Genomic DNA, 25045 nt, shown 5'->3' with positions numbered 1-25045 from the left:
ATAGGGCAGATGTTGGAGACGCCTGAACACTTTGGTAACTTTCTCCTATTCAATTCATGGATTCAACATGATGCGATGTACCAAAGGTCCTACTTTGATGATCTAGCTCTTGATGGACCCCATACACCTCTTTCCGGGTCAACCTTTCCCTCTTTGATACAGGGTAGTTATGGAGGTGCCCACTATTTCTACTAAGCCCGACTTGCCTGAGCCTACCTCTGTCTATTTACTGAGTTGATGGTAACTTTCTTTAAGGCAAGGAAGGAGAGCTTGATTCACCAGGGGGAGATCAAGGAAGGCTAATGAAACTTGGCTACTAGCGGTACACCATATTTAGATTATCCAGTTGTTTGCCTTGCAATGATATGTGGAAATTACTTCAGACCAAACCTTTTCTTGAGTTAGTTCCCAGGGTGGCACTGGAACAATCCCAACGATACACATGTTCCATTTCCTCGATCTAAGCCCTTAGAAAATAAAGCGGTTTCATACTCTAAAACTGAATCGTTTATTTCAATCAAGCTGAAATCTATTGGAATTTGGCTTCTTGAGCTTTTATGCTTGGAATTCTAAATTGAGAATGAGGAACTGACTAGATCAGTGAATGAATTAATTCACTACATAGATATAATCCCATTTTCTCCCACTACTTTGTCTCGTTGGTCGAACAATACAACACCAGCGAAGGAAACTATATCAACCAGAAGTGAGTCCATTATCCATATTTATTTCATCATTGGATTGTTCCATTCATATGCCGAACCAGGCAAACAAGTCATAATTGGTTGGAAAATGAGCGAATAGATTGGAGAGCACTGACGGGGAGGGATAACCATATCTAAGCAAAATATAGTTTAGATTCATTGTGCGTGTGGAGAAAAAGGAAAGGTTTGAGGGCATATAAAGGAAATGGGAAAGGATCTCTCTGTACCAATTGTGTATGCATGGTCTCCAATCCAATATTCAGTTCTTTGGGCCAAAGAGCAAGCAACAACTATACCAATTCATTGTTTCACCAATAAATAATTAGTTAATCATCGGTACGGGAGAGATAGATTATTCCATAACATCTAATTTGTGTATTTGACTGGGGCTGAGCCAATAATTCAGCAACTTATGCACGCAAATGGCTATTCTCTTTTAGTAAACACCCCACTTGTACGTACATTGGGTAGGGTAGGAAAGCCAATTATTAGGAGACTCTCAATTAGCAAATGGATCATTAAACATGAAACTCCTCCATGTTCAATTCAATCCGCGTAGGCCCGCAAGGAGTCATCAATGCATGGCACTACATTCAAACTAGTACGATATATATGTAGAACTACAAAATAGTAGGAAGGAATAGTGCAATCATACTAGATCAATATTTTTCTCCTAGCAAGTGGGATTTTCTCATTCTCAAGTATTGGTAGAGCACTAGTTGATTGAAATTCAAAACACAAAAAAAAACAAAAACAAAAATAAATCCAAACCTAAACTAGATACACTTATTTATTTCACTTAGTAGCATATTATAGTTCCATTCGTAGTATATTTTGTTTTTGCGAACAATAGCATTAGAGGGAGGTTCATTTTATCTAGCTCCAACCAAAAGCCCTATCAATTAGCCTAGTTTTTTTTTGAATTCCAATAAAGTATCCTTCCCCTTTAAATGAGTATTGAACAACATATATTTGGTGTTTTGGGACTCATTTTGGAAGGCAAAAGAAGCCATGTTGAATAGAGAAGATAGTCATAAACTATCACAAAAGGAGAAATAAAACATTATGCTCACAATAGTTCCTTACACGAGTCAAGATTCATATTTTTTGGGATAAACGGATATATTGAATCTTCCTTTTATGCAACCTCTAGATTGTATTCCTGCAAGCACATCCATTAAGGTGGTTTTACAAATGCCGTTGATGACAAGCTGTGAGGATGCCAAGTCTAAAAGCACCATTGACATTCCTTAATAGTTGAAGGCTATCTTCCAGAATGCCTTGCATTTTCATTTCCTATCACCAATTAACGTTTCTTCAGCACCATTTTCCTATAAAAGACATTGAGAAACGTTTTCCACTTTCTTTTAATAAATATCAACTTACCACTAGCATGTCCACATAAGAATTTTGATAGTTGTATACAAGGGATAAAGCCTGGAATGTCAACACCATTCCTTGGGAGCCACATCATGATCAGAGTGTCCACTTGAGAATATATTCGATTGCCTCACTACCTAGTTGACTCATGAAATGCAGTATGTTTAATCAATCCTAGAAAACTCACTACTGAGGGTAGCCCGACATGCATGTTTTTAGATACAAACCTTAACTTGAGGCCTCAATGAAATGAGATGATGAGAAGTATTTAGTTTTGGTTTTCCTCTTTCCCTTGAAGGATGACTCTTCTTTCGTGTGATTAACATGTTTTTCTTCAAGAACCTCCTCAAAACTAATGGTAGCCTTATTCTTTTCTTCAAAATAGCTACCAAAGAATAAGGCTAACCACCACCTTTTTTGGACTCCGCAAATTACCTTTGCACAACATACCTATATCAGGAAACAACATTGAACCTCTGCAACTCTATAAGGAACAACAATCATCTTAGCATTTCAAACCAACACCACCAAAAACCACATTTCATGCTACAACCAATACTACATGAACAACAACCAACATCAATTTGTTACTTCCTCTTTAAATAAACCCTAGGAGCTTTTGAGTTTATAGGGTATGTATTTGTAAGGAAAGATCTTATCCTGAATAGAAAGGAGCTATCTTCTTGTATTTATGTTAGTATTTAGAGGAACTATAATTAGATAGTATTATTTGTATAAGATAAGAAGTGAAAGAAGGAATTAGACGTCAAGATATATTTTATATATTTTAGTTCTAATAATTAGGATAGATTAGGAACAAGAACAAGAAGGAAAGAAACCTCTTACTAGTATTGAATTAGGCTTTGACTTACAATAACAAAAAGAACTAGAACTAAACCCTTAGAGTTTTAGAATTTGAAAGGGAATAACTACATAAAGAGACTACAACTAAGAACCCTTACTCTCTATAGCTCTTCCTGATAACTCATATTTTTACCAACTAGGAATTTAGAACTTATACTTTGAGATTAGTTAGTATAGCATGTAATAGGATGTATGTCATCTAATACTTTCTTTGGTATTGGTTACTTCTCATAGCTCTTCCTCTTCGAATTGTTTGATAACTTTCATGGTGTTGTTAAAGGAAAGTCAAGTTGGATTATATAGTAGCAATAAGAACTTTAGGATCAAGTAAAGGAACAATACTCAGAATAACTACAAGATCTCCACTATTCATTTTTGGTGTTTCCTTGACTTGGATAGGAATGACTACAGGTTAACTCAAGGAAGAAATCAGACTACTCAACGCCTTTACATAGTACCACTCTGGCTCCTCTTATGATCAAGGAAATATTAGGGAAGTAACATTGAAGACTTATTTAGTTATTTCTCAAGATAGGAACCATGAAATGTAGGAATTAATAATTAGATCTCTCATGGAATAATTAGTTGGTATAGTTTCTTGGTCTCCTGTTCTTTGTGTTGTCCTTCATCTTTTCATTCCATATGATATGATGGGACTACTTATTATGGGACATGATGCTAGGACATTATCATGTTTTGCGCTCTCCATTATGCTTCCTCAGCTCAGGAAAGAACAACAAAAACTACAACAACCATAAGGACCACTTCCTTCTTTCAGTGTCCCAATCACAACGTTAGTTGGTTGCCATGAACAAAGTCTCGTACCCTATGAGTTACCTTACTAGACCCTGCTTCTTATGCTTGTGAAATATCATACATGGTGTAGGAACTTTATTGACTACCTATCTCATATTAAATCTTTGAACATTGATTGTGCTCGCTACCACCTGTTCTTTGGGGCCTTATATCACATTATTATCTCTCCTAGATCTTTGGGCAGAACAGACAAGTGGTGGAGTTAGGATGGAAGTTATAGAAATCATTTTTAATTGGACCCTGTCCGTAATCATGGTTAGAGCATCAAAGACCACAAGACCACCCTTTATTATTCTTTACGCGTCTAGAACCTTGGAAAACACTTTGAGTCCATGTCATGTTTAGTTTCTTGTATTCCTCCCTCGGGTCATTGGGTTGGGCCATGTTCATCATCATTCCAACAAAGATCCATCCATTATACTTTGGGTTTCTAGTTCATTAGAAATCTCTACTCTGGGGTCAATAGGATATCTCTCTGGGGTCAATCACCTTCATATCATTCATCCAATCACCAATTTCATATCATTCCTCAAAGAGCATTAGACAGGGAATGAAATCTCAACTCAAAACCCATACATTACTCTTTACAATCACCACATGATGGACTATCAACGAGAAGATATGATATTATTTCTTATTATTACAAAAACTCAAATAAATTCTTATTATTCATTCATTATTCCATCTCTACCTACGAAACTAGGATTATTTCATCACCATTTATCTCAACTATGCATCGTAAATAACATTGCTTGTCATTTCATCTCTAGATTAGTCACAGTTATAATACTTTCAAAATTTGATGCAACAAACAAAACTAAAACTCCTACTTCTTCAAACCTATTATTTTTAAGTGCTACTGGTTGGTATATCAATGTGAGAGGAGTAACTAGACCTTCCTTCCATTTTCTCTCTTTATATACATGTTGCTAATTGCTATGGGAAATAGCTATAGTGTTACTTACTTTCCATGGCTCCTCTACCTTGAATTTTTTCATTATGCATTTCTGTAATTACACTTTAGCAGACAATGCTCGTGTTATATATGTCATTATGCTTTTTTCTAGATCGAATTGACTTTCTTTCTTCCCATAGCTAGAGAAGAGAAGGTCAGTAGAAAGAATAGAAATGAGGTGTTGGCAAGAACAACAGATTTGAAAGAGGGAGATAAGAAGGTGCTTCACGATAAGCACAAGAAGAAGGAGAGGTTAAGCTGGAAGGAAAACTAGATTTCAAGGCTAAGAGAGGGAGACTAGAGCTTGGCGGTAGGTCTTGCTTCAAAATCTTGGGGGAACCCAGTGATGCGAAGCCCGAAAGAGAAATCAAAGAAGAGTAAATAAGCCAAATAGACTAAGATAAGAGGGAGAGAAGTGTTGTTAGCTCTGCTACTAGATATGTTACTAATGGGAAGGTAGCGAAAATCAGATAAGCGTTTACAGGCCAAATAGAATAAGAGTATGGTCAGGGTGATCCCATCAAGCTTATGATACTATCTAGCTAGATTAGCACTCCCCTATCTTAGCAACAGGAAAGGAAATTGAACAAATAAATTTAGAAAAACACATTAGGTTATCCCAACGCTTCACCCACGAAGGAACCCCATAGCACTAACTCTAAATATAACAAAATCTCTATCTATATCACTTGGTTAAAGAATTATCCCTCTATTATGGTAAAGTTTCACTTTGGCATATTGGGTTGGTAATATGTCATTGCTAGATGGTTTGTGGTTTGATAAGACCCAACTCTTCCTTACTCTCCCATTGTATTAGACAAGTCGATTGATTCTCTAAGAGCATGCCACAAAGGAAAAGCTTACGATTCTCCAATTGACAACAATGTTGATTCTCCGAAGGCATGTCACATGGTTTTACCTAAGCAGTTCATGGCATTTAGTTTCATATGCAACCTTCCCACTCAACTATTTACCACTTTGACTTTGACTAGGCCACCCTTGAACTAGTGAATTTACCATGTGTGACCTATGTTTATTAGGGAAATGTACCATATAGGTACTATTGATTTATACGTGGTCTATCGTGCAAGCTAAAGAAGTGGTTGTTTAGTCATTTTCTTTTTGAAACCTTTTTCCATTCCCTAACAACCACATTACTGGCTTGTATCGAAATCGTTATCATTTTGCTAGATAGGGTAAGTAAATAAAAAGCACTCATGTTTATGCAATTGTGAATCTAGGAAACACCAAACAAGAATAACAAAATAAGGCGGGGGGAGTCATTTGAAGAGTCGTATTGTTATATCATCAGCTTTATCCTCTCTAGAGGCAGTAGCACTTGAAGTTGACTTGGATCCATAAGATCATACACCATAAAATTGAGATCGAGTGTAAATGAAAAGTCTATATCCATTCCATAAGAAGATGTCTTAACATTCATTTGAAAATAACATGAGGTGTTTCTTTCCATAGTTACTACACTCTGAGGAATAGAGGTAAGGGTTAAGGGTCCATGAAGAGAGGAGCTAGTGTGAGTGAATTGGGCATTGACAATTACCAAGATGAGCTTGTTCCCACCTCATAATCACAAAGGTGAATGCATAACTTCACTCTCCCTTCACATTTGTATGAGCGATACTTCCATTTGCTTGAGTGAGAGTGAGTAGGATAAGTACTTACTATTCTCACTAATGAAGATGAGTGTGGATAATAACCTCACTTGTAGAAACTTGTGCAATGGTTCTACTCACTATATCTTAAGTAAGATACTAGGGTTCACTACGTTCTAAAATTCAACAATGGTGTAACTTTAGTAAAGATAGCTTATGTTGGGGAAAATTCCAAATAACTTAGTCACTCAACGAGGCAAAGGTAAGAGTTTTAGATTATCATTGTTTAAGAGAGGGTGGTCCAAAGCCATAAATTAGTTGGCATGGATAAGGAAATATCACAAGCCATAGTTTAGAAGTTGAATCCAAGAGTAATGGAAGGGGTATGTTGTGACTTGGGGGCTTAATGCAAGACTTTTAGTTTAGAGGTGTGATGGTCAAGATACAATTATAGGAAAAAAGTACTAAGGTCACAATGTGAAATAGAAAAATGAAAGTTGAAAGGAGAAACCCACAAATCCATGTCTTTGACTAGGATTATGGATAGGGGTGTAATATTGACTATAGTGTCGAACAAGCATCAACTAGTACGAGTTACGAATAACTTAACTCCTCCTGATTTTTGTTCCCATTACTACTAATTTGTTCCCACTCATCATTACCAGAACCAATCTATTTACTACAAACGACTAGGATTATGGATAGGAGTGTAAGCTTGACTACAATGTAGAACAAGCATCAACTAGTATGAGTTTCGAATAACTTAACTACTCCTGATTTGTTTTCCCACTGCTGCTGATTTGTTCTCACTCATCATTACCAGAACCAATCTATTTACTACAAACATGTTGTATACTTATTCTTCAAACTACATGAGATACAATGGTTTACCTCTTTACCCTATAATGATCCCTCAATTTATCTTTGTCTCTAATGAAAGAAATAATCTCTCCACCATAATGCACTTTTCCTACTGCTATAAAATGACCCATAGATCAGATCTAAAGTGTGTTTTTTAGTGGGATTAAGAGACATGATCATATTAGCAATATAAAAAAACTTCATGATTGCCTATTTAGATGGGCTAAAAACTACTACAGAGTATGGAGAGTCAACAGTGTCACTGGTAGCATGAAAAAACATACCTGAAACAAGGCATTGACCACTACTTTCATATATCTCTTCTACAAATCCACCATGATATGACCCTTAGACAAGTTAGGTTCTCTTCTTCTTCAGTGCCTTTACCTTTATATATGCCAAAGCAACTACTCAAAAACACATTTTCTTTTTTATATGATTGCACCCTCCTCCTTAATGTAGTACGGATCACTTTGAATGGAAAAACCACCTTGTGCAACAATTAGGGCAACATTCACCTATGCTCCTAAGGTGCTCCCAATTATATTGAAGCTGCCTCTTAGGTATTTTTCAAAGGTTCCAAATATCATTCTCTCTGTGCTTGCTCGAGAGGGAGGGAGCACAGTATATCTTCCCATTCAGAATAGGTTTGACTATGATCAACTTGGTTCATCCAGGTTTGGTTGGACAACATCTGGTTAGAAGATTTTCATTTTGTTTGTACAAATTCATGTAGACCAGGTTGAGTTCACATGAGACAATATTTTAGCATATCCATTTCTTGTTACACGTGAGAATGTATTCCCCATGCCACGCTGTACGAGGACATAAGGTCTGGTTCAAAGCTTATACCTTACCTGCCTGAACTACTAGCTTGGAAAGATGTTATTATAACAACTATCTTATCTTTGCTTTTGCTTCTGTAACAGATTCAACCTGCAACTATAGGTTAGTAGGGTCACATATTATCACTGACCAATTCTCTTTCTTGGGTTCGTTCATTGACAGATTCTCATCCCAGCAATAGAATTACGATACAAGGTAGCAATAAGGAGGGATACGACCCTAGCTATCGAGAGAAGCAATAGGTACTATCAACACACCAACAAGCATGAGGTGCGGGTCTAAGCCCGAGGCAACTTAGAAAGAGAAAGTATATTCTTGTAAGTACTGTAAGGGTTTCAACCATATATCTGGTAAGACCTTTACTTGAGTCTACTTCCTTATCTATGCAAACATGTATAGGAGCTCAAGGTTGATGGAGCTAATGGTTTCTTTTATCTAATATAAAGCACAGGAAGGTGATTTGGGGTCAAGAAATACTAGAGCTTACAAAGGAATGTCAAAATCTTAATCAATGTGAATTATCCACTGCAGGATGACCGCTTGGAGGTCATATTATGAACCTCACTAGGAAAAGAATGAGACTAGAGGAGATTGTGTGGGGAGCTTTCAAAGGAGGTGACGATAATTATATTTATACTTTCCCCAATTAAGAGAAATGGTATAACTAGTTCCTTACCTCATAAAGGAGAGATTGAAGCTGATTGGAAAGGATATAAATGGTCCCAAACCTCCTCTCCCTTATGGTCTTTAGGCCTTACAACACCTATTTTCAATTTCACATGCTGAGCAGAGCGGTGCACGGTGAACCAAACCAATATTAATGATCGAATTCAACTACCAATTTCATAAGCATGCATCGCATACGTACCTCACCAATTTGAATATGCACCCCATCAATTTTTTGGTATATCCCATGTTCACCCAGGAAACACAAGAGAATTGGAAGGCGTAATCATTAATTGATGGTACACTAGGTAATGACCATAAGGATTGGCTGGTAGTCTGGGATTTCTAATTTTTACACCTCCACGTGAGAACAACAAGAATAACTGCCCAATGAGACATCTTAGCGATCTCATCAGAGAATAACTAGTGGAGATCTATACTAGGGCATACCATATAGATTTTCTATGGCAACAACAAAGGGAAACCAAAGATAGGAGTAGAAGCCCATCATATCATCTCATTTCCAAGCATGCATAACACGAATTCTCTCTATTAATAAGCTTGGAAAAGAAGTCACAATGGAATCAAAGACATGAAAAATCGAAGCATGCATTACATCATTTTTAGTATACTGCTTAACACAAAGAAACAAGTATGCATAAAAGGTTTTGATATTGGCAAAGCAAGGAGCAGCAACCCATACATCATCTCATTACCAACCCTGCTATCATCACAAATTTGATATCTCGAGCATGCAGAACAGGTTTTATCTCTATGAATGCTCGAATTTGGAAGGGCTAAATTCGATATCAAATTAGCTCCCCAAAATAACATGTTCATTATAATACAGAACATATTGCATTGAAAACATATAGAATTTACTCATGAATCATGGAATCTATACTACATCACCATGAGTTCATGATCGAAGAGTGCTGAGTATAAATCACAGAAATGTGTGCTTCCCAGAGATATGAATTATTAAAGACAAAAGAAAAAAATAACCAAGGACACAGCCCAAGGAGACATCTTACCCACCCCAACAATCTGATATCCTCAAAAACTATTGTAGATTTGGCTTTCCATAGATTCTTTTAGGGCTGCTCTTACCATAGGCCATAGAACCAAAACCAATAAACCAAAGAGAGGATACTAGCTCTATCAATCAATCAAATTCCAATTATACACACAATTTCTAGAAGCATGCATAACACAAAACGAAGGGTGAATTGTATAATAGCACATTAGTGCATAGGTACCACTTGAATTTTCACATCTCGTGTCACTGCAGAACACACAATCTCGAGTACACTGCATAGTATAATAACATATATGCTTCCTGATGAGCCCCAGAAATGGGTAATTATATGGCCCATTTTTCCCCTTAATTCAACTTAATCCACCATTCTCATTATTTTATTTCATTTTTTTTATTATATTAATGCTAATAGAGTGAATTGGGTTAGTCATTTTGCCATGTAGTCTAATGTGTGCTTTATGCAGATTTTTTGGTCAATTTTGGACAAAGTCAAAGGATTTATGAGAAAATGGCAGAAAATATTCGAGGAAAATAGGTAAGAGGATTTGTAGGGGGTGTCTCCTTCATTTATGACCCCTTTCCTCGAATCCTCCATCAGCAACTCAGAGCACAAGCAACCACATTGATGCATCCAAGGGGTAGCCGAGAAAGTAAAGAAGGACTGTTGTTTATCTCCAATTCTGGGAAGCCGAGCTCCTTGATTTTAGGAAGGCTATTGGGGGAATCCATTTGTATAAATAAGAAGGCTTAGATCCTCAATATGTTAGCCAGTGATTAGTAGAATTTTCGCACTTTTGTGCAGCACTTGTTTACCTCATTTTTGAGCTTCCTTTTTTAGAACAGTTTATGTAATGTGACTTTTACTTTTGATATTGGAGATGAAACAGTTTTTGAGCTAGCACTGATCCCTTTTAGAGGGCTAAAGCTCTTAGGTTAGGGCCCAACCCAAGATTCCCAGCACCTATTTCCTTGTACTTATATGTTTTTTGCTTCAGTTCATGAGTTAATTTATGTTACATAGATTCATTTTACCTTGTTTAGAATAGGTTGCTTTTGATGGTTTGCATAGTTGTTTTTGTTTCAATAGCTCAAGTAGGTTAATTTGGTGACAGGATAAGATTCAAAAAGGCCAACAGCAAGCCCTGATCTCCTTTCTCCCTTTCTAGGACTATGATTCGAGGTCAAGGCACTACTGCTGCCACTAAAAACACAATTTTCCTCTCCCATGCAATTTCTAGTGTGATGACTTGATTTGGAAAGATTAATGTATTGCTTTAGATTTAGTTGCCTAGATCATTTCCTATTCTCCTATAATATATATCTTTGCATGCTTTTCTGTTCAAAGGTTACTGTTCATCATTTTCTGTTTGTAGGTCAAAATAGGTGAAGCTAGAGAAAGTTTTATTTTCGTGGTATAGTTAGTCCTTTCTCTGATCAGTTTTTGTAAGTAAATGTGCAGATATCTTGTAGGACACCTCAGATCACCATACATCCATAAAGCAGCCAGCACCATGCTCACTTCTCACAGATTTCCCAAGTCATTCGCAACATTTCGCCAATCTGCCCTAATTTCTGCGTTTCTCCATAAGCTGCCCTCTTGCCATTTGAACAAATCCAACCATCATGTTCCCTCTTGATCTTCCTTGACAAGCTCCAGACACCTCAACACCTTCATCTAGCCTTCAGTTACCCTTTTCCATCATTTTTCCACTTTCAAAACTTCCAAAAATAGCTCTCGACCTCCTCCTGTAGATCCTCCTATAGATCCCCTGCAGCCTCCTGTAGAATTCCCTGTAAGTGGTTTTTCGAAATCCGATTGTAATGGAAGTCTTCAGAAGGGTACTAGGGGCTTCTTAGGACCTCTCCACACCTTCCTCCACCTCTGTAAAAACCAATTCCATCTTCCTTTGCCACCAAACCTATGCACAATCACAACCAGATAAATTACAAGCATAATAATTTCACATAAAAACACTCAAAAGCACAAAAAGATGTTTTCTTCTCATTTATTTTTAGAAGTAGCTTGAATAAATGTAATTTACCTTTTTCAATAATCAATGGCACTCATCGCATCAGCTTCTATCTCTTTTTCTACAAAAGTAGGGTTAGTTAGATAAATTAGGGTTTGCTAGGGTTTGCCTTACATTTGAGTCTTCTTTCTCTTTCTGCAAATAGAATAGCCTCTATAGAGTTAGATTTATTTCATCATGGTCAAAAGCTTCTTCTGGAAATTCATAGAAGTTGGCTTGAGCTTCCGGTGATCTTGCACCAGCTGACCAAGTGACAGCTTGCAGTAAGAGCTAGTACTTGTGCATACAGCACCGTCACTTCCAAGTTTGTTACGAACTACCGGGTTGATAAAAGTAAAGTAGGAAGCCCCGGTAGTTGCAGCATTATTGCTGAAATACTGGTGCTCACCACTTCCCTGTTGAATCGACGGTATGAAATCGAAATGAATCGATCACTGTGATAAAAATGCCTCTTCTCAGTGTGAACACTGCTGAGTATAATCACATATATTAATTTCTCTCTCTAGATCCAAGTTATCAAAAATGGTGGTAAGATCATTAAGTCGTTCGAGACACAGAGCAGGATTACAATCTGTTTTGACTAAGCTTCTACTAGGCAAATCATTAGGTGATTCACATACGATATTAAGTCGATCATTCGAACATGAAAATTGCAAAGGGTGCGTCGTACAATAATGATAACACCTACTTCTCTATGCATGATACACTACGAACTAGTAGCAACAACCACCACCATCAGTTATGAAAGCATCATACATTAATTCATCCACCATTTTCACCTTTGGGGTATCACCACCTATTCCTATAGTAATTAGAACTAGTTAGCCTTGACATCATACACACAGGTATTTCTTCGCCTTAGCCTCGTAAAGGAAAAACCCACTATCGCATATTATCAGCTAGCCCACATACCCCTTATCATCAACAAAAAAAACCCACTACTTATATTTATTATCCACGCAAGAATCAACCACCACCTATTTACTTTTTATCCACAACCCACTTAGTAGTTTGATCACAAATCGTAGACACCCACTTATTAGATACTACTAGCCACCCACTTATTAGTTCTCTATCATCAATCAAGGGCACCAACACTATTATTATTTGTTCCCACCACTACGATTATTCCCTTGCAACATGTGGAACAACAAACCACCTCTTTCATATCCATCAGAGCACAGGAACCTCAACCATCTTTGACAGGTCATCCAGTACTAACATCAATATATCATCAGGCATGGAACCACAACATCTTAGTGCCAAAGCCACCCTTACCACAGTGTACCCTAAGAAATCCATCATGTACCTCCAACCATGTATACTCCGCTAACCATGTCATCTACTCTCAAGCCATGTATACTAAGTTTACCATGTATAATACACTTTGACCATGTCTTATACTATGCTTACCATTACATCTCATACCATGCCATTCATCATCTTACCATTCCTAGTTACAGGGCTGGCTTGATGGTGGAAATACTACTTCAATCCCAGTTGACTGCACTATTGGTTCACCTTACTTGGGCTTATTGGCTTTAGGCTTTCTGGATTTGTCTTCATTTTTTCATCTCCTCATCCAGACCCATCATTATAGGCATCATACACTGGCATACAGATACCAATATCATATTTACTAGTCTAATCTTGTCACATTACACGCTACACTAAAATTCCCTATCTATAAAGACTTCTCCATAGGCAAGGAAAGGTGTGGCAAGCAGGTCAGTATCCAACTATCTTTATCCCACCACATGTACCGATCATTATTGATACTTCGATACACAAGCTAAACTCAATCTTATAACTAAACCTTACTCATGTACGCATAGGGATTAGTCAATTGAGCTATGTACCAAGATATGCCATACGTATATGTCAGTCGATCTTATGATTCGATAACCAGGTACCAGATCACATGCGCTTGTTGGAGTTGTCTCTATCTCTGCATCTAGTTATGTGCCTGGTCCATCCATAGCTTATGCCTAAATCATACGCCTACACTACTTGGTCTACTTACACAGTTTATGATTCCACCACCCCACGAACTACCTAGTTTACACCCACCACCTTTACTCACATCTCGATTAATAACCCATTACAAAATGATTTGATATGATCTTGTTCTCTTTGTCGGTTCCTATTGTTGGTGACGGTGGATCTAGCTAGCAAACAGGCACTAAATCTGCTCTCATCCATTACCATCATTATCTTCTCTCATCCATTACCATCATTCACCAAATGCTAAACAACCACCAAAATTAGATACTTTTTGAGAGCTACAGGGTTGTCCCTTTGAAATTAGTAAGTAGAATGTGGTACCCCAAACCTCATCAATTCTCATCAATTTCACAAAAAAACCGCCAATTTACTACACTTTACCAGGTATACATCCACACTTTTATACAACAAGTTTACTACACTTTTGGCTTCTATAAATTGCAAGTACCTAGAGTGCATGATATTACTATATTAACACGTTCACCCAGCTAGGAGCTCTCCCTCTTGCCTTGGGATGGGATTGGGCTTGTTGGTACATCATTGCAAAACCAGCTCAGAGGTAATCTTTGTACCTATAAAACCATCTTTAGCACATGAAAGTTGGTAACCATCATATCTAAAATACAATAAACCCATGTTTTACCACCTTTACCATGCATTTTTCCTTGGAAATCAGGTTATACTCTTACCATTTACCATACACGTATAGTCATGTATACTCGTAGAGGAATGGATTTTACTCCTCTAGTCACTAAACACTACAATTCAAACTTATTATACTTTTAGCATAAACATAACAATATTAGGATCGACTAATAAACTAATAATATAGAACTGGATCTCTACCATAAGCATCCATATATGCTATTACTCGTGCTAGCTTTGGATCTCCTCCATATACGTCCGCTTACCCGTGCTGGTAGATATGCTCCTTGTGCCTTAATCTCGAACAACATAATCTCAGTAAAAAAGGTATCTCATCGATCTAGACCTCTAACTCTCCTTTTAGTCTATCTATATCTTGAGCTAGAAGGTACACTAGACAAAGTGGTAGTTGAAAAGATTGAATCAGGAGGATCTCAAACTAGGACTGGATCAAATGCAACTATATCTGTAACTTGATCTATGACTATAGTCTCTTTATCTAGATTTGGAACTGCCTCCACCTATCCTTCATCCCATCACCCTCCTTCTACATGAGGAAGAGGGTAATTTGATTGAGGCTATGGATGCCTTCTATACTGATCATGATGTCTTTCATATTCTTAGGGTAGTTAGCTAGTGGAGATTCTAAGGGGCGGACAAGGGAAGAAAAACTATCAATATTGCATCATATAAGAAGCTTTGCATACTTTTCCCTTGGATCAGTGAGGGACAAACTAGCTGGTAACGTACAACATTTTATCGATCCCTCCCACATGAATTTGTGATCAAATAATGCATCGTATAATAAGAATTTCATTCATTTGGTCTTTTGTAGACTTTATGACGAACTCATAAGGACTCTATACCGACTCATCCAAAATGAAAAAATCAATGGAAAACAGATGCCCAACACCTGGATCTTTTCTAGGGGTGGACCGGAGCAGGAGGTTTCAAGGAAATAGATCAGGTAGAGGGCGCTACATGATTTTATAAAGAAATAAAGAAGCTATAATCAGGTTTTTCAATGTGCAGTAGATAGGTGTTAAGTATACAATTAGAATGGGGGTATCGGGGGGAAAGGGGAGGTGAGAGGGAGAACATAAGAGGCGAGAAGGAAGGATGTTTGGATGGGAAAAGTGGTACCCCTAGGATGGTGTTCGAAAATTGAAATAGGTCGCACAATCAATCTACAGTGCAACATTGCATAAATCCTATTCTGAGAACAAGTATTTCTCCACTTCATAGAGATTAAATTGGTTGAGATGTTATTCCTAATGAAGCATTTTTCTTATTAATTTGTAAAGTAAACCAGTAGCTTCATAAAACTTTGATACCTAGAGGATGGGTGAGGGAGAGCGATTTATCACTCGACCAATGGGAGAGGAATTATATATGTAATTACGTCATTCATTATAACAGTAATTCTTATTTTTATTATATATGTCATTATGTTATCGATTAATTCATTCCAAATTCATTGATAAGGAGAGGTTGCTACAGCATGACTTGACCCCCAGGAGAGGATGCATAAGCAGGGCTCGACTATTAAGGAGAGGGAGAGGTGTCGGAAGGCTTAAAGACCATAAGGATGCTACAGCATGGCTCGAATGATAAGGAGAGGATGCCCCCGACAGGGCTCGACCATCAGGAGAGGAGAATTTTGGAGAGTTGTGACATGCATAGAGGTGTTATTCCATGCTAATGAGTAAGCATCTTGATTTGCTTGATGTGAGTGAGCTTGATTCAGGAGTGCATGCAAGAGTTGCTATGCCTTGAGTCACTTGAAGCTCAAGTGGGCTTGATCAAGTAGGTTTAGTGATCTTGCTTGAAGTGAGTGAGATTTAGTTTCATCTTGCTTGAAGCGAGCTTGAGTGGGCATCTTAGTGAGTTAGCTTGTTAAGTGGGCGTAAATCTCACTAAGCTGTTGGAAAAAGAGTGTTGATCGGGAATTGGACTAAGATTGGGTTCAAGACTAAGCTGTTGGATGGGAACTAAGATTGGGAATTGGAATCTCTGTTAACCGCCTACTTTCTATTATTCAAAAAGGCCAATGCCTATATAGAATAAAATAGGTAGTACGGACCATTGCAAGATCTATCGTTAGTCTTAGCTAGTACTACCAAAGAATGAGTAGTATCCAACCTATTGAGTGAAGTGACTGGAAGCCAAAGGATGGGATAGAGGGGCCACCAATGCCACAGGGGGCGATTGGTCGGACACCAATGAAACCTAAAAAAAGATCCAAAAGGGGGATTAAGGAACACAACTTTGCTTCAATGACTCAACCATATGGTTTAGCAACTTAACAGGGGCTTGACTTATCATTTGGTCAATGGGGAGAGAGCTTGACCAAATAGAGAGGACCTTTACCAGCGTTAGAATGAATTGACTGCTTGGCCGAAGTGAATGGTTTCAATTCTTATATAAGGGGCTCTGCCAATTCTTACTTTCTTCTAATAATGGGTAGAGAGTTGAAATTCCCGGAAGAAATAGTCGCTCTACTGCCCCTCCCCATGACCCTATCGATCGAGTGAATTAGCTGCACTTGAATCTCTTTGAATCAGAAGGGCCTACTGGTAGGGAAATCGAAGGAGGAAAGAAATTTTTCTCCGATTCATAGAGATTGAATTGGTTGAGATGTTATTCCTAATGAATCATTTTGCTTATTAATTTGTAAAGTAACCCAGCAGCTTCATAAAACTTTGATACCTAGAGGATGGGTGAGGGAGAGGGATTTATCACTCGACCAATGGGAGAGGAATTATATATGTAATTACGTCATTCATTATAGTAGTAATTCTTATTTTTATTATATATGTCATTATGCATTCATGAACTATGCATTTCTGATTATTTCATTCAACAATGCTACTATTATATATATAATTACGCTTTAGCAAACAATATGTTATTATATATGTAATTATGCAATTTTGAGAGATTGATTTGGTTCATTTCGACTAGTGATTCCAGTCATGAATGAGATATATTATATATGTCATTATGTTATTGGTTAATTCATTCCAAATTCACTGATAAGGAGAGGGTGCTACAACATGACTTGATCCCTAGGAGAGGATGTGTAAGTAGGGCTCAACTGTTAAGGAGAGGGAGAGGTGTCAGAAGGATTAAATACCATAAGGATGCTACAACATGGCTTGAATGATAAGGAGAGGTTTCCCCCAACAGGGCTCTACCATTGGGATAGGAAAATTTTGGAGAGTTGTGACATGCATAGAGGTGTTATTCCATGCTAATGAGTGAGCATCTTGAGTTGATTGATGTGAGTGAGCTTGATCGAGGAGTGCATACAAGAGGTGCTATTCCTTGAGTCGCCTGAGGATTGGACCTGGGTTTATAAACAATGGGAGCTTGGCCTCTCAAGGCTTGGGCTGCTTTAAGTTTATTCGCTTCAATGGCTTGGCGCACCTTCGGTAAAAGTGGACAATGATGAGTATAATATCCATATTCACCACAAATGGAACAAGGTTGGTTTGTTCTCAGTTTCCCTTGCTTGGGAGGGTTATTTGGTCCTGAGTTCTGATTAGGATTGCCCCCAGCATTTGCCGATGCATTTTGTTGGTTGCCCCAGCCCCTTTATCCTGATTATTGGCTTTTTTCTTCCCCTCATTCTTCTTCTTTTTTTTTGCTGCATATTCTGAGGATTGGGCGCATTCTGCTGGGCATATACTTGCCCTTGTTGGGGAGGATTTTGCTGCACCAGATTCTGTTGTGGCTGAGGTGCTTGCATCGGTGGTGCGGAGGGTGCTTGAGGAAAAGGATAATACGGGTTTGCGATGGCGCTACCACAGGCAGTCCCACTAAAAGAAGGACCATGAACATGATGGTGAGTGGTCGAACTGGCACTTGCGTGCGAGGCAGCGCGCGAAGGATCGTGAGTTTGAACAGGCTGCCCATAAGAAGGATGGCCAACATTATAACCTCCCCACCATAGGGATTCCCATATGTATTATGACTGGTAGGGAAGTAAGGTTTACCAGAAGCGACTGAACCAATGACCCCATCCGCAGCGTGGGATGCCCTCGGTGGATCTGAACGAGCAGAATTAGACCGAGGGGTGTCAGGAAGGATTGTGTAAAGGTATCCCGACTGGGCATAGATGAAATCTAACCGTTGGGATTCAAAAAGAGCTTGTTCTTCGGTCCGAGGCCTTGTCGATGCAACGTCCTTGGCTATGACGGGGAGAAGGTCCTACTCCTTCATAGGGGTCACTCACTATTCATATGGTGAGGGATTTCAGAAACCAATCGAGAAGATAGGAATTTGCACTCTTGGCCTTGCACAGGCTCCGTCGTCTACGCCACTAATGGATATGATCGGATATGTGGGTGGCAGTATTTTGACGGCACGACATTAAGATTTCGATCCCCTCGTCATATCTGACGGGTAACTGGAAGAAGGATCAAAATGTTTCGCCAGGAACTGGAAGTCACGGAATGACCTAGCGGGTTGTTCAATATACCACTTCGCAGCAGCTCCTGTGAGAGTGTGTTGAAGCAAACGTAGCCTCATAGTGTTATCGACAATGCTACTGGAAGAACACCATAAGTGAAACGACATGATGTGCTTGCTTACAAGGATCCTCTCCGGACACGGCCTTCAAATTTTGGAAGATCAGAAGGTAACTTAGTTGGCATAGCGGGCCAACCGGGGTCATGATGGAAAAGTCACCTAACGTAATATAGTGGGCTAAAATAGTACAAGCAAGCCATAACTCCATAAATCTACTCCGCTACTATTGAACCCACTGTATTAAGTAAAGTCGTTGCATAATTACATATATAATATATGCTGCCTTGTAAGCTCTGCGATTGAGGGAAAGAAAGATGGGCGGAATCATATTTGAGGGGAAGAAATAGAAGTGGAATAGACAAAGATATCTGTCTTGCGCCCACTTATTTCCCGGGCACGCTAACTCATATATAACGTATTAACCCATATCATTTCGGTCACTAGCCAGGGTCAAGCCAAGGAGATAAGTAAGTGCCTCCATAACCCGATACCCCAAAAGACGCCCACTCCATAACACTAATCCACCACTACTTGAGCCCATCAAGAAAAGGCGTTCGGTGTATACTTCTAAACATAAGGCAAGGTCCTGTAACGTTATAGGCGAACCTACTTGAAGAGTAAGGCCCCCCAATTTGATTCTGGGCCTTAAAGGTTAAGGTCCTGGGTCAACCCAGCCAGTAAGGTCCTGCGCCTTATTTGTTTGGTCCTGCGCTGGTCCTGCGCCGGCCTTACCGGGCGGGTTCGGTCTATTGAAAGGCGAGCACTTATTGCTTATGAATGAAAGGCACTTATTTATTGCTTATGCCAGCCAGCAACATGCTCTTTCATCCATCCCCCATGCATTTGAATACCAATCATTCATTTCGAGGAGCATCATCGTGAATCTCAATCAGCGAGCACTTGAAACTGAGAACATCCGATCCCTCCTGAGCTCCCCCATGCTCTTTCGAGCTTTCTCGATCGATTCATTCGGAAAGAAATCCAACCAATTGGTTTTCCCTACCTATTTAAATACAATGGTTGGCTACCCGAAGATTCTTCTTCTGATCAATCAATTAATAGGGAGGGGGGAAGGAGAAAGAAAGAAGCTAGCTTATGATGAGTATCTATTTGAGTCAATTATTTCCAAGATCTAATCCCAATTCTCCCCTATCATGTGGAAACGCTTTGCAATCCCCAATTTTATGCTCAAGGTGAAAAATTTCCTGGTGGATGCAGGATGAGCTTACAAGAGTGCCAATCAACGCCGCCAGGTTTGAGAATAAGGTGGGATCCCCGGATGTAGTGGCTTGTGAATCACCGATCAAAGAGCGAGCAGCCGCCTTGAATAAGGTGGGATCCACGGATGTGAAAGTGGCCGGTGAATCACCGATCAAAGAGCGAGCAGCCGGGTTGAAGATTTCGGAGAGATTATCTATAGATCCAGTGGCTTGTGAATCACCGATCAAAGAGCGAGCAGCCGCCAGGTTGAATGATTTGGCGGGATCCGCAGATGTAGTGGCCGGTGAACCACTGATTCTTTATCCGCGAATATTCAGACAAACCCGAGCTTGGATGGAACCGAACAAGATTTGGCGAACGAATAGGAGGGTGAAAGGGTCTATTACTTATAAAGTAAAAGGAGGTTATCCAGCAGCAATCGCAGGTTTTACAACTCTCCCTCCAGGGAGTCCTCTCAGAACCAAAAGGATAGCGAATGACCAATCCACCATTGAGAACATTAACCCCAAAAGAACGAATATTGTGGTGAAATAGATTCCTACATAACAGTTAGTTAGTTAGTTTTTTGCGGATCGAACAATAACTTACTTTATTTATGAGCGAGATGAATGAGCACCGGGGGAGGGAATGAGTGAGAGAGAAGAGACAAAATAGTGCGAAGCGGTATAAGCAATATATAAACCATTCGCTCATTTATCTCGGTGACACTCTCTCGCCTTTATTTCGGGCTGTTTCTCTATCTATTCCTATTGAAAGGCGGCCCTATATTGATTGGAAGGAAGAATGAAAAAGGCTCTTGCTCGAATGCATGCATGACCCATCTCCTCGTAGTATCGTAGGAGCATCACATCATTGTTGCAGTTGCACGCACGGGAGCAACACGCAGCCCACCATCGACCGTAGGTGGCTATATGTGGGTAGGGACAATGGCGAGAATACTGCGACTAGGGAGAGTCAGTCCTATTGAATGGAAATGAATGAAGGAGGTTATCCTACTTGCTTTAGGGAGGGAAAGGATGTGAAGCAAGATTTTTAGTTACTTATTTGAGAGGGGTCACCCAATAAGTGAAATGAATGAAAATCGCTCGTCTAATAAGGAGAGTATGCGTAAGCATGATTCGACTGATAAGAAGAGGATGTGTAAGCATGAATCAACTGATAAGGAGAGGATGTGTAAGCATGACTCGGTTGATAAGGAGAGGAATTTCATTGGCTCTGCAAGAACCTAACCTTGACAGAGGGACACAGAGCATCAACCTTGCCAACATGCCCACCCAGTGAATTATATTAGACACCCCTGCTACCCACACATATGATCTGATAGGATAACTCCCACTGGTGAAGGTGCTAGGATGTCGAACCAGACCGAAATGGTGGACTGAAGTTCTATTTTAGACCAGAGTCTCACTTTACTACTTTACCAGTAGTTGAGTTATGCCATCCAATGAAGCACTCCCTCTACACACACAAAAGTGTTGATAGGAACAATTTACCGAGGGGACAAAAAAAGATGGGATGATTTTTACGGATTTATTATAGTCAATTACTCAAACAACCTACCATATTATGGAAAGACACCACAGGACTAAATGAGGGAGATAAGTGCTTCATTTTATAACCTCAAAGCCTTATGAGCCGCAACCAATAACTCATCAAACATAGACAATCCATGCATTCATTACACAGTCAGGAATGACAAGACCATACAATAGACTCTACAACAACACCACCAATGAGTTCTTCCCTATTTTATTTGCAATATTTGTTAGGATATTCCGACACATAGGATATAGTTAAGTTCAACTTGGTCTAGTATAGAGTTAGGTTAGAGTTAGGTAAAGTGTGTTTCTTTACCGTTGTACATTTTGTAACTTACAATCCGACGGTCACGATATGTAGTGATCCGACGGTTCACTCTCACCTCGGTATTACCGACACTTGATCCGTGGCTTGACACCCGATTGGTCCATGAGTTCTATTTAAAGCGCATGGAGGGTCATTGTTCGGGAAATCCGTGCATGAGAGAAGCTTATGTAAATTTTCATTCTTTGATTAATAAATTGTCTGTACCCACGTTGGGACAGGCCGTGGACTGTTTCCCTCCTTGCACTCTGAGGGTTTTAACCACGTCAAAAATACTGGTGTATTGATTTGAGATCTGGTTGTGAGCGGTGTCCTCTTGGTATTCTTTCTGAGGAACTTACCCTGTAAATTCCTACATGGTATCAGAGCTATTTGAGGGCCGCGTCCGTTGGTGATCCAAATCTGAAGCCAGTAGAACTGCATGCGGCTGTCGTTTCCTAGATCTGCTGTTTCTGACTGCTTTCGGGCCGAGAGGACTGCTCTGTTGCGTTCGGAGCATCTGTTTCAGTGAGGAACCCCTTTCGTTTCACGCGAAAAGGTTTCCGGTAGCCCTAGCTGCGTCATTTTTCAGATCGGGAGGTATACAGTGTTTTTTTTTTGCAGTTTACTGTCATTCTCTCTCTGCTTATTTCGGTTTCGGTTTATTTAGCCTTTTTTTCCCGGATCTATACCTTTCATTTCTGCGTATGCTCTTTGCCCTACGACTCTGTGTGATCTGGGCAAATCAGAAACAGAAAGAAAGGATTTTTCTCATGCGTATGCTCTTTTCCCTGCACCTTAGTGTGATCTCGGAAAATCAGAAACATTGAGAAAAATATTTAGTTTTTCGGCTAAAAGCTAACTTTGAGATTATTTTTTAAAATTTCTAGTTCTTTGGCTAAAGCTAACTTCGAGCCGTAAGGTTCGTTTTTCTTTGGATATTCGTGTTGGGTTTTGTGTTTTGTGTTTTGTAGGGGAAAAGAGTCTTCCCAAGGCAAGCACGCAAATCGAGGCCCCCCCCCCCTCTCTCTCTCTCTCTCTCTCTCTCTCTCTCTCAAATATTTTGTATAGATCAATTGGTTCAAAGACCTTTTAAGAGAGTAGAGGTCTTGGGTTCAAGTCTCCATTTTGTGGGGGCGGATTTTTTTCATTCCCGCACATTCGCGCACTTTGCCGGCAACGTCAACAATTTTTTTTTCAAAAAGCCATAACTTCTTCATCCGGAAGCCTTTTTCAGAGCCGTTTTTTTTAAAACCGCCTATTTTTTCGAGATCTATCCATTGGACCACTTACTTTCAGCATCTTCAGCTTCAGTTGTTTTTCAAAAAATGGAAAGTCCATGCCAAGTCATTCTTGACAGCACTAACTACTTCCAATGGGTAGCCTACATGGGAGATTTACTTAGAAGTAAAGGTCTCTTCAGAATAGCCACAAACCAAGAGAAGAAACCCAAAGATGAAGACAAGGCCAAAAAATGGGAAAATCGACAAGATCAAGCACGTGGTTTGATAGGAATGTCTGTTTCTCCTGATCTTAGATTCCACATTGCAGAAATTGAAACTCCTCATGAAGCATTAGAAAAACTTGCTAAAGTTTTTGGGATTAAAAATGAAATTAGAGCCCATCAACTTGAGAATGAGTTGCTTACTTTGGATCCTAATAATTTTTCTTGCATTGAAGATTTCTTGTCCAAATTCAAGACCCTTAGATATCTCTTGGAAGGTGTTAAAGTTAAGAAAGAAGATGGTAACCTTATTTATTCCATCCTTACTAAGTTGGGACCAGCCTACTCTGTATTTGTTTCCACTTTCCATTCTACCAGGGAAGCTTTCATTTGTCAAGGCAAAGACTACAAGCCCCCTTCCTTTGACTCCTTTTGTGATTCCTTAATAAGAGAACAAGAAAAACTCTTACACCTTGGTCTTCTTAATCTTGGAAACTCTTCCTCGAAAGCGTTAGCCGCCCAGCAGCAACCAAATTCAAAGAATCCTAAGAAGTCTTATCCTCAAAGGAATGGTCCTAAACCAACTCAGCCTCAAGATGAAAGATCATTTCAGCAATATGACAAGACCAATAAAAACAAATGGAAGAAGACTGACAGACATTGTAACTTTTGTAATCGAGATGGCCACTTAGAATCTAAATGCTTTAAGAAGATGGAAGCCTTGGAAGCCGCAATGAAGAAACATAACATCCATCTGGAGCCTACTTCAACTTCAACTTCCGGAACGGCATTTTCTGCATGTCATCGTCAATCATCTCAGTCTGGTTATGCATTAAATGTATCTTCTTCTTCTTCTCATTCTCATGAGTGGCTCATTGATTCTGGAGCCTCTTGTCACATGGCCAAAAACCAAGCCATGTTTTCTTCTTTAAATGATTGTAACACCAAAAATATATATGTTGGTGATGATAGATCTCTTAATGTTGTAGGGACTGGAACTGTTCATCTAGACAATGGTCAGTTCAATGATGTATTATGTGTTCCAAACTTATCCTGCAACCTTCTATCTGTCTATCAGATAACTCATTCAGGTGAAGGTAAAATTGTTGAATTTTCACCTCATGATGTTGTAATCAAGGATCTAAAAGATCCTAAACAGATTCTAGCTACTGGTCTTGCTGATGATTCCAAAAGGTTGTATAAGTTTCACAACTTTGGGTCATCCCATCTTCCCTCAGTATTTGTTGCTCATAATGATGAAGTGAGCAAACTTTGGCATGAGCGGTATGGTCACTTAAACTATCGCTCCCTTCAGCATCTATGTAAAGAAAACATGGTGACAGGTCTTCCTATGGTATCTTGCAAAGATGGTGTTTGTTCCGGATGTGTACTCGGAAAACATCATCGGGACAATTTTGACAAACGTGCCTCTTGGCAAGCCTCAGCCCCTTTACAGCTTGTGCACAGTGATTTATGTGGTCCTCTTCCTGTTGCTTCATTCTCTGGCTGCAAGTACTTCTTAACTTTCATTGATGATTTCTCCAGACGCACTTGGGTATACTTCTTAAAACTCAAGAGCGAAGTA

The 25045-nt window shown here is 39.2% G+C and overlaps 1 pseudogene; it reads left to right on the top strand.

Moving 5' to 3' along the window:
- LOC149192496 (110 kDa U5 small nuclear ribonucleoprotein component CLO-like) overlaps positions 1-25045 on the top strand; it is a 118866-nt pseudogene that overhangs the window by 31889 nt on the left and 61932 nt on the right.

The sequence above is a fragment of the Pinus tabuliformis genome, chromosome 2_2 (genome assembly GCF_031772625.1).
Source record: "Pinus tabuliformis cultivar Carrire ecotype Pingquan chromosome 2_2, CPIR1, whole genome shotgun sequence".
NCBI classification, from domain to species: domain Eukaryota; kingdom Viridiplantae; phylum Streptophyta; class Pinopsida; order Pinales; family Pinaceae; genus Pinus; species Pinus tabuliformis.
The sequence above is the reverse complement of the archived record's forward strand: the minus strand, read 5'-3'. Positions and strand labels throughout refer to the sequence as shown.